At 34.7% G+C, this 12,500-nt stretch overlaps 1 long non-coding RNA gene across 1 annotated transcript in view; it reads right to left on the reverse strand.

Moving 5' to 3' along the window:
• Positions 1-11,080: 11,080 nt before the first annotated feature.
• LOC127845641 (uncharacterized) overlaps positions 11,081-12,500 on the reverse strand; it is a 3,109-nt gene continuing 1,689 nt past the window's right edge. Inside the window, exon 3 of the long non-coding RNA XR_008033303.1 lies at positions 11,081-12,500. This exon is cut by the window's right edge and continues 814 nt beyond it. This is a non-coding gene — a long non-coding RNA (uncharacterized LOC127845641).

The raw sequence follows: 12,500 nt of genomic DNA on the forward strand, positions 1-12,500 counted from the left end.
TTTTTTTCATTATTTCTTTGAAATCGGGGATGTAGAGGTATGATTAACAGAATAACAGGTTACTGTCTGATCTTTTTGTAATATATCAGACTCGGCACGCCTCGCTGATCGATATTATTCTAAGCCCTGCCTGATATATTACAAAAAGATCAGGCAGTAACCTGTTTTTATCTATATATTAGGCAGATATCAATGTGGTAAGATAAATGTTATTCTCAATTGTTGTACAAATTTGAAACTTACTATTAGTTTTAGTCAAACCATTACATACTAAGGTGTACAAGTACTAGACTTTAAGTCGTGGCTTTTTATCGGAAAACCAGCAACGATATTTATGTATACCACGAATAATGACCAAATGAATTTATGTACATGTATTTGATAAATAGTGCCGATATTAAATACGCAAATAGTTAAGTTAGTCACGTGAGTGAAGGCAGGTGCCAAAATAAACTTTAATAAAGTTATAGCAACAGACAGACAATGGTTCGCCTATAATGTTGGAACTAAAAAGTGTATAATTAATAATGCTTTCTCGAAAGATATTTTCTCACCCAATCAACAACATTTCGGAAAACCTGAGCGTAGGAATTAAACGACGCATGTAAAAGCATGATCTAATTAAACTATGTAATCTAAAAAAATTGCAGCATAAAGACTAAGGAATTGTCAATTTAGCCTATTAACAAATATAATGTGATATCCATTTCGATCTCTACATACTCTGCCAAGAGTAGCGGTAATCCATTGATATCAGAACTAATATCGGTTAAGACCAATCATGCAGATGTACATTAAAGAAGGAAATTCGGCAGCCTATTCTAGTTTTTGAAAACTAACAGTAAAACTAGCATTAATTTTGTAAAACAGGTGTATTATTTTTGTGGATGGACCGAGCGAAATTTTACATATTGATTAAATTTGAATTAAAGCAAGTAGCGATATGTTCCAATAAATTTGATTTTGGCACGTGCGTTTTAGAGACTATCAAGAGTGGCGGCTACATTAATTATACATTATCATTTTATTAAGCTTTACTCAGGAACGGGATTTTGTGTTATTAATATCATGATAGTATTCGGATTGTTATTTAGTATCCGAATGTTCTTATATTATTGTTAAGGTAACATGACTTCTCTTTTTTGCATGAGGACACCATGCATTGATTTTCAATTTCAATTCAACTGAACTTTACTTACTGGAACTTTACTTAACTGCGAGACGTTGTTATTTCGTGTCTGACCTTGACATTCTTGGAATGGTACAGTGAGATCAGTGATTGACGTCTCGCTAAAGTGCAGTTAATGCTGGTCGCGGAGGACGAACAACAACAATTCAAACAATAAGACAGATGCAGACAAAAACCGTCTTAATTTCAAGGGCGTTGTTCACAGATGGTCAAAATTACAATTTTCCAAATTTCGGTCACAGATTCAAAAACTAAATGAATGCTGTAAACCAGGGGGAAAATATCACTAATGACGTAGCCTCATAACGCACTTGGGAAGCTGCGTGCATTGTTGATACTGAAAATACAGCTTCGTTTATGAATACTTATACATGTACATTTAAATGTATACATTTTTAGGCTTTAAAACGCGACACCATTGAATTGATCCTGTTTTTTCCGTTTTATTTTGTTAATCACTTATATGACATCAAAGCCCAGACGACCTAATGCTTATGGTAGTAGCATTTACACCGACACCGACTGGAGACTGTTTCGAGTCCCGCTCTGGACAAACATCTTTTCTTTTACAAATTTTTCATTTTCTTATAGAAGAGCTATACCGTTCGCCGCCTAAAATCTACCAATTTAAGGCATTTAGTAACACTTACAAATGACACAATAAGTGAACTAGATATAACGATATGATCCAATCAGTAAAGCCTGTTATAAGATATACGTACGTCTTTGTATATAACGTCACACTTAGTGACAATAACCAGTGGAACATGATACACTTCGTTCCCTCATGTTTTTTTCTGACACTTTTGGTTTTCTTCAGCAAGTAAAATATACTTAAAATAAACAGTATGTATCTGGCAAGCAGGGCTTTTAAGTCATATCGACCTGGCATAGCAATACCGGCCCAAGTGCTTTTGCTTATCCGTTGTATATACATTTTTATAAACAGCTGTGCCCACTAATCAGGGACGACACTCCTGCTTTTATGTTATATATGTTTAAAGGAAGACTCTTCTCACCTTCCCGAAAATCTAATATAGGCATAAAGTGCCGTCAATGATAAGCCTGTGAAGACTGAACAGGCCAATCTAAGCTAGCTGAGCTGACACTTTACATGCATTATTCCCAGTTTTTCCCATACGAGGTTCATATATTATGTCGTGTGAGCTAAGGTAACTGAGATCACTGTTAAAGACACCTATATGGTGAAGACCTATTGTGCTGAATACATGCTTTAATCACATGTTGGACATTCATGGCCTGCAACTCGCTAACATCTGCTTGATAAATGCAAAGCAATAAACAACATCCCGCGATCAGGTGCGCGTCTTTTGTCGATTGACCCTCTGTTATGTATTAACGGTGAAATAAAAAAAATATTTTCTGTCCCATCACCATGTTTTTAACGGACTGGAACCTTTTTCAAAATCGGACAGGATATCATTAGAACAATTTTTTAATGAACAATTTGTATGAGAATGGGTATATATATGTGACTACTTCGATTGTTCACAAGATTTTTTTCTTACTTTTTACCCTTTGTAAGTCGAACTCGGCCGAGATACCAGTCACACAATTTTTCCTACCTATGAATGGGGAAGGATTGTATCCACAAAGTGTAACTACAGCCTCATTTGAAACACTGCCTCGCTCTCTTCTGGTCATGTTTTTCAACAGACAGAAAACCATGTTGTAACTCAATGATAACACAAACAAGAGCTGTCTCCATAAGATGGCATATGCCCCCGAAAAACGCTTTGATAGAAGTTATGAGCATTTTTCGAAACCTAAACGCACATTTCGAACCTAAACGCGGACCCTAAGTTCAAGAACAAGGTCAAAGGGGTCAAAATTTGTGTGCGTATGGAAAGGCCTTGTCCATATACACGTGCATACTAAATATGAAGGTTACATCTGAAGGGACATAGAAGTTATGAGCATTTTTCGAAACCTAAACGCACATTTCGAACCTAAACGCGGACCCTAAGTTCAAGGTCAAGGTCAAAGGGGTCAAAATTTGTGTGCGTATGAAAAGGCCTTGTAGTCCAGTCAGTTAAGCTGAAAAAAGTGTCGAACCGAAAACTAATTGCAACATAATTTCTTTTTCGCATTTTCAACAACATATATGTATGTAGTAACTGTGTAAAAAGTCCTCAAGTGTACCCACTTCCATTAAAAAGATTTTTTCGTTCTAGACAAGAGGGTGATAAAGCTATTGCAAAATTCATTTGATCTTACTTGTTTAGTAAAATGAGTCCACAACAACGATTGACAATGAATTAACGTTTTATTTTGCATCACAACAGCAACATATATTATACTAAACAATTAACAATTAAATTGTATTAATGTGTACTGGCCATATGCATATTTTTATTTGAAATTGTTAATTTCGGGGTCAAATAACCCTACCCACTAATACATTTTATTATTTTTTTCAAAAAGTGCACTATTTACATACTTTAGACCACTGAATAAAGGTTTGCAACAAAAAGGAAATAAAAAAATAGTTAACCAATAATATATGAATATACATGTATATTATATTATTGGCACATATCAATAGTATGATGTTATATATTTATTTAGTCCAGTTCTGTAGGTTTTACGGAATTTGAACACGATACTCCCCTGCATCCACCACAAGGGGTGGAAGAGATTTGACTGCTACATGAGATGTGCTGCTAGCTACTTTAACAGAACACGTTTTGAAACGCAATTCGTCAAGCGAAATCGGGTTTTCGTTCCGTACAGCATGGCAATGAGCTGCTCACGATTTTCTTGAATGGTTTCGATATTAGTAGCTTCATTAAAAGCGAGGCATTTTATTTTAAACCTTTCACTTTTCGACAACATCTTAAATCCAGCTGACTTGCTTATGCCATACATTCTTGAGGTCGTGTCACACCCAGTTAGAGCATGTAGTAATGGCAAACCATAGCAAACAGTCTTACCAAGCACATTGCATGTTTCTTCTATGTCCCATTCCTTCTCTTCGTGTTGGCTATTTTTTCGTTACGCCGATCTGAAAATTATTGTCTGAAGATTAGTTTTATAATGATGACACATTGGCACAAGTAAATATGTATCCTCTCCAAACAGGACTACTTGTTTCGTTTTTGCCTTTTCAATAGCGATATTCACAATGTTAGTGTCTGCATCGTCATTGGCATGAAGGACTTCAACATCGCGATTGCTCAAGTATTCACCGAGCAAGTAGATCAATTTCTGTTTGTTTTGAAGATTTGTCAGGAAAACATCTTTCTTTATTTTACACGGAGTGTCAAGTGAAAATATAACCGCTTGGCCACATATGCCTTTTGTTCGCCTTATGTGCGCTGTATCCTTGGTTGTTGGACTCTCTGGATAGACATCGAAGACAACACAGAAATCCCCTTGAGTGTTATTTCTATTTCTAATGAACTCGAGATAGCCCTGGCAAATCTCACCAAACATGCTTCCTTTGTTCCATATAAGTTTGTGCAGGAGCCATCAAAAACAAAAGTTGTTTCGACGTTGTTTTGTGATTTAGTAGATCTGCAATCGCCTTGTTTCCAAATATATTCAGCCAGTGTTGCTTTTGGGGCTTCTCTAGGTAGGCCGGAATCATCAAACAATGCTGAGGGGACTCCACAAAGTCCATAGTGGAATATATCTTCAACATCATCAACAAATCTATCAGCTACGCTTGTGGGTCGTTGAAAAAGAAACCGAGTGTCGATATGAACGTGCTCTCCTGTTGACATCTGTGTACCCTTTTTCCCAACCAATGTTATAGCTTGCATGGACCTTTTAAAAGCAAAGTCTTGAACACAATTTCCAACCATAGTGTTTAAAATATTTTCTCCAATGTTTTTTGCAGTATCTACATTGACTGAAGAGTCGGCGACCAAATCTGAATCAATGCTGCGAAGACTATTGTCTTCTTGTGAAAATAGATTTCTTTCTCGCATATAGTTGATTATGGTATGCATGTCCATACAATCTCTTGCCGATCTTGTTTTGCCGACTTCTTTATGTTGTTCACTGGTTTGAAATGAAGTCTGTGTCAATTCTTGCATTGCACTGTTCATTTGAAGTGTCACGGGCATTGACTAGAACCACTGAGTACGTTGATTTTCTGTAATTCCTCGGCCTCGAGTTAAGCCTCCATTTGTTTTCAAGGACCGCATAAGGCACTGCTCGATCACAAGGTCGGTGGAGAATCCTGACCACATTCGATCTGTCCGTCGAATAGTATGGTATCCTGCCATGAACGCTTCGTACACTTCGGGATTGGTCTCTGGTAACTTTATCATGTTTTGCAAGTACACATACACACTCTTCATTCCATCATATAAAGAGGCCAGTATTTTAAGATCATAATTTTTTGCTAAACTATCCAAGGCCGTAGTATCGTCAATTCTGTCTTTATTTCCGTCCGTTTCACTGCACGAAGCTTTCTCAAGCAAGAGTATTGTCAACGCGTTTTCAATGAGAATATGTCCTCGTATTGCCCTCTGTACAGCCTTTCCAGACATCATATGTGATACAGCATTGGAGGCGTATACAGTTTCGAGAGCTTCGCTTAAGCCTGATCCTGCCATTAGATAACCAATGCAACCCAAATAACTCATCTGTGTATGAAACCCACCCAGGCGCAGCACCAGCTTCTTCAGGGGACTGGATTATTCCTCAATGTTAACGATATCCAGTGCTTTTTGAAACAGAGGCTGGTCAAATGTGAGAACTGGAGCCGTATTCACCAATAATAAACTCAAACTCAAACTCAGACTTTGACTCAGACTTATACTTACAAAAGACAGACTCAGGATTCGTATTTACGAACGCGTTTGGAAATAGACTTCAATAAGATCGTTTTTTTCATGACGTCACGACTAAGCGAACTTTCTAGTATAGAAAACGCGCCAAATAGTGTCATAAATTTCAGAAGACATTTCTGATACAACTTTTACGATGGAGTGTCTGTCAGTTGAAAAAAGCGAAATGAAGCGTCAGAAGGCTCCAGATTGGACCGAGCCAGCAGAGATTGTTTTGAACGCGCTGGTTCGGGACCACTGGAGCCTTTTTATTCGGCGAATACAAGGAAATCGGAGCTGAACAAATTTCCGTTATTCGAAGAAAAAAATGGGACGAGGTGGCGAGCAGAATATCATTGTAAGTTGTATGTTATTTTAGTATCTGCCTTAAATTTTTAATATTTGATTTAATAGCATTCGATTGGATTTGCTACCGATGTCATTTTTTACAAACGCCGCATAATGCACAATGTAAATAAGGGGCATAACCACTCAACAAATTATAGCTACTTTCGGATTTTGGATGCGATTTTGGAATCTGTTTTAGTTTCAAATGTTATAATTTATAGTACAGTTGCACGTTCTCTGTGTCCAATATGTGCACACCTGAATTGTTATTGAAGTATTTACAATGGAATATTTGTGCTATAACGGATAACTGTACCATTTTTGAAGGTATTTTTTAGTTCTCATCTCGTACCCTGTTAGATTCGTAACCATTTTTTTATTCGTATCCGTAAACCATCTTCACATTTCTAAATGAACTTTACATTTACTACACGTTTACATCGATAACTATTACCCTATTTGTCGTTTATTTTAACTAATCAACAGCCATGATGGTAATACCGTAAACATGAAATGCAATGTGTTTAATAAATACTTCTTTTAAATTTACTATACACACATACACATGACATACCATTTTTATTTCATATTAAAATTTCCGACTGTGAACTAGGGGTCACAAGAACAGGAGAGTCTTTGTGTCTGTTAATATAAAATTATTATTTTAATTTTATTTACAAAGCCTTTTACAAGTAGATAATAGATTTTTTATATTGTATATACTAGTATTACAATAACTGTGTGTATGACTGTATTGAAATGATGTATCTTTGGCTATCATAATTTATCATTTATTCCATGTATGCAGCATATTATATCTTCTGAGTTTGTGATATGTAGTCCGTATTATGTTACATGTCCACTGAACTGTAAAAGCGACGCTTTGAAATAATTAATCCACGTTTTTGCAACAAAATACATTGTCATTAAATGCCACACATAAAGTAGCAACACAAATGAACATAATTATCAAATTATTACATTGTTTTATTGATCATATATATGTTTTTTTAGTTGTTGCATCACAGATGTCGATTCGGGCAAAAACAACAACGAGCAATCAGGAACAGAAAGGTACATTAACAAATCACCATATACCTATTAAACAATAAATATACATAACATATATTGCATATAAATGTGTGCATTAAAAAATAATATACACACACTTAAATAAAATGTTTGTATTATAAATTGTTGGTACTTTAAATCAAGTTTAAAACACAACAACAGCGATTCAATACAAACATTCCTCTTGTTCTTATTTATAAACAAATAAATAACACACAATATTACAATAAATGTTATATTTATCGACTAATGATAACACAGGGCTCACTCTGCCATTCGCCAAATTAGCCAATGGTTCCAAATTGACCTAATTGGCTAAAGAAAATTCAATCTTGCTACAACGTTTTCTTCATAAAAACTAATAAAGTAGCCAAACATAAAAGAATTTTGCCATAGAAAGGCGAATTTGGGTAAAGAAATTGTTGACTTGAGCCAGGGGAAGCTCTGACAACATTACTAATTTTTTCCATTTAAAATGAACTTTGAATTAACTGTTAATACAGATTCATCAAAACTTGGCATAATTGTAATGTGTTAAAATAGTATTAATGAGCATAGGTGTATGTGCATAAGTGTTTTACAAAGCTATCTGTTTGAATAAATTGTTGCTTTTTTTGTTTTTGCATCTTCTTCATATGCATAACAAAGAAGTGAGAGTGCCACAACAGCCAGCAGTGAAGAACACAATGGTAAATAAATAGATTATCATATATATATATATATATATATATATATATATATATATATATGCAAACCATATGTTAACATCACAGTGAACATGCAAACCATAGGTATACATGATCACATTGAACGCAGTATACAAAATAAAAGAGATTTACCCTTATATAAAACAAATAAATTTACATTAAACATTTTGTTTGAAAATTAACGCTGGGGTTATTAGATATTGACTTATAAAGTATAGTATATTAACATAAGATGACCATTGTATTGCATTGAAAACATCACTTGATTTAATTTATTTTGATTTTTAAAGTGACAATATAATTTTTCGTTGTTTTTTCAGATTCCACATGTACTGTCAAGTAGAGGCATGAAGCAAAAAGAATGTAAGTTTTGGATATGTTTAAATATGTATTTCAATTTGTTAGTAGCAAATCCTAACCACTAAAAAGGTTGTCAATTTGAAACTTAATATTATGGTAGCTCTAATTGGAGGTAAATGCACTGCAAAAATCACAGAATGTTTATTCTTATTTTTTTCAAAGGCATAGATTGTCTAATATAACAGGTATTAACAAGACACTTTAAAAGTATGAAACTTGCATTGATTGAATACCAGTTCTAAAAACTGGAATGACAATACCAATCCATCTGAAAGAGCAAGCACTGTATAACTAATATGTTACTATTTAGAATGCAAAAATATCATACATTCTTTGAAATATAACTAGCATTATATATGCCAAAATTAAGTGCTGATGAATAGATTATTTGATATTCATTGATATATACATTTGAATGTCATAACATGAGAATACGTCTATTTATAAAAATTACACTTTTAAGCCTTTTTTCAGCATCCACAAAGTGAACGATTAAACCGTTCCTGTCCTGCATTGACTGGTCGCAGATATGGGATCATAAAATGCCTTGAGCAGCCATTTCCACTGTCGCAGATCACTATTCCAGCGTGTTGACCTTTAAGAAATGTATTAAACAAAGATCATATATTTTATTAGAGTGAATTTGATTTGAATATTTAAATGTATTTATTGATCATCATAAAGTTAATGTAAAAATTATTTCTGCTTGTCTATCCATAAGCAATGGCTGAATATATGCTTAAATACATTGATGCACATACAATTTTTATACATTGTAAAATACAAATTGTGTTCACTAGTATTTGTGGAATGTTAGAAAACCTTCCATTTTCAAACTGATCTTTTAGTTCGCAGTTTCTCCAAATTCTGGCATCATGTGTCCGTCCTGGCCAGTTGGGATTGAAACTTGTTATTTTGTAGTGTGCATCACAGACAGCCTGTGAATATGAAACGTTTCAACACATTATATAAATTAACTAAATAATAAATATTTTATTAATTTTTTCTATGTAAGTTGATATACAACTGATGACATGTTTCTTAGTTTACTAATGAAAACCGGCTAAAATTAACATGTAGTTGTTTAATAAATTATTTTTGTTAACAATAAACGTGTATCATATAAAAACAAATAAATCAAGTTTCAGCATTACACAAAATTATTTGTTTAGACATACATGTACCTATAAATTGATTGTGGGTATACCTTTTCGCTCTATGAAGTCTTCAACCTGAACATTAGGCTTTTTTATGTGCACGTGTGTGCAATCAATACATCCCAAAGTCTTGGGAAACCTGAAAGTTATTCATTTAAAATTAAGATATTTGGGGGGAAATTTAAATATTAATAAATACATGGATTTTAGTTTAAATGTAATGTGATTTGTGACTGTATGTCTGTTATATGGAATGAAAGTTTTACCTAAAGTCAGTTAGAAGTTATGTAATATGCTGACATGTTTTAAATTGATTGTCAATTGATTTAATATCATCATTATTGAAAATGCAACTAATAAAGTCATGTGAAAATAAAATATGTTTACAGCTGTCGATTGTTGTTATTATTTTTAGAATACAGCACATTGAAACCATGCACATTCTGTCAATAAATGCATATTATACAGCATTTGCCTCACAAATATATTTTATACAATGTACATGTGTATGGCAACTCAATTAATTCATAGACAGACAGACGGACAGAGGTTCACATGGATTCCAGTTTAACCCTTTTACTTATAAACGGGGTGTATATTAACCGAAGATAAACTATTTATAGTGTCTTGTTTTTAAATTAAATTGTGTTAGCATTCATAAGTATCCAATAACATTATAAACAAGGGCTGTTTGTAAAACATTCATGCCCCCCATATGGGCTGTCATATGTAGTGGCAGCCATTGTGTGAATACGTTTTTTATCACTGTGACCTTGACCTTTGACTTAGTGACCTTAAAATCAATAGGGGTCATCTGCCAGTTATGATCAATGTACCTATGAAGTTTCATGATCCTAGGCGTAAGCATTCTTGAGTTATCATCTGGAAACCATTTTACTATTTTGAGTCACTGTGACCTTGACCTTTGACCTAGTGACCTGAAAATCAATAGGGGAGTCATATGCCAGTCATGAACAATGTACCTTTGAAGTTTCATGATACTAGGCCTAAGCGTTCTTGAGTCATCATCCGGAAACCATCTGGTGGACGGACCGACCGACCGACATGTGCAAAACAATATACACCCTCTTCTTCGAAGGGGGGGGGGGGCATAATAATTAATGACTTCCCATTACATTAAAGAGCTAGAAACAATGATCCAAATAATCGGTATACTTTATATTTACAATGTTTAAAAAAAATTGTGACTTATTTGTGATTTCGAACCACTGACTAGAATGCAAAATTTATTTTCTAGAACCAATGCGCTACCAACTGCGTCATGGCAACGTGCTGAAAGTATAAGCAAATATTGTAAAATAATAGTCTGATAATAATTGGGACATCTATAAATAGATCGGTTATAGTTATGGAAATAAAATGTAAGTCAAGTTTATTATCTTGTTTACGATTTAAAATAGGTATCACTAATAAGAAATAAATGCATTATGGTAGTTAGTGATATTTTAAAAACTGTTATTACTATTACATTTTAACAACACGTATTATCTATAAAAATTAGTGCATGTTCAAGTACATTAAGTTTGGAGATTATTTACACTATGACAACAAACAAACGCGGATAATTATGAATTTGACAGTTGTCTATAATACATTAGAACAGCAAAAGCATACATCTCATTTGCACTCACGTACCAGCGATGGCACCAAGATCATGTTTTGCGAGGGCGGCGTCTTCAAAAGCTGGAAATTTTACGAATTCCGGGACTTTCCCTGCCAGAATGTCGCTGACCTGTGCACAGACATGGCTATCCGTTGCCTGTCACAGGCCAGTACTATCACCGACGGTGAACTGCAGGCCGCCGCTGGCCACGTACCTCAGGTAGGTACATACTGCCAGGGCGACCGGAACTGGCAGGCTACGCATTGTACTCCGGATCAGCTCTTCATTACACAGATTACACATACAAAGAATACCGGGTCTTGTAAAACGAAAACGTTTATATAATTCAAAGTCCTGAAATATTTTCAAGGGATTCGTTGGGTCGATAAACACTTTCAACTCTCAAATAATTATTAAAACGCAAGTGGCCTCGTGTGGCAGCCATTTTGAATTTTTACGTGCGTATAACGTTACGTCGCGATTGTATTACGTAAGTCTAAACATTGTAGACTTAGCATTTGAGACTTACATTACTGAGCCTGAGTCTAAAACTTACCGTTTTATGTTTCGTGAATTAAGTTTTGTTAGCCTGAGTTTGAGTCTGAGTCAGAAACTTGAGCTGAGTCTAAGATTTGAGACTTACGTACATTGGTGAAAACGGCTCCTGGAGACTTGTGATATTGAGCTGATTGACGGCACACGAAATGTAGCGTTGATAGGACACATGAAGGGTCATTTGGGCTCAAATCTATCATAGGCATGAAAGTTATTGCCGCTTTTGAAGTAGATGATGAAAAATGTCCCCCGTACATTTGCATAAATACAGACCAAAATGGTCTTTCTTGTCTTAAAGGCCAACTCACTTTGAAAAGAAGATCTAACGGACTATCCTGTATCACCGACTCATTTTCAGGTAGATGCAAGAAAATTCTTCGTTCTACATCACTCGACAGGTCCTTTCTAATAAAGTACTTAATTTCAATTTGACTTACAGCAGCCACATCTTGAAAAGATAGATCCTTCCTCGGAATTGTAATCGAAACTTGCGTTCCTGGTGTAGATGCTCCGATGATGCCCATCCCATGGAAAGTATTGTGGCCATCTATTGTTCTTAAAGTATGGTCCACATTATCAGCTACAAACTGGAAAAGTGGATTGTCAGTTTCTTGACATAGTATTCTGGTGGATAAAAAAGCAGCAGCATTGGTTTGGAACTTTTGAACTTCAAAATATGAACTGCAAAAA

Source organism: Dreissena polymorpha, chromosome 9 (genome assembly GCF_020536995.1).
Source record: "Dreissena polymorpha isolate Duluth1 chromosome 9, UMN_Dpol_1.0, whole genome shotgun sequence".
Lineage (NCBI taxonomy): Eukaryota > Metazoa > Mollusca > Bivalvia > Myida > Dreissenidae > Dreissena > Dreissena polymorpha.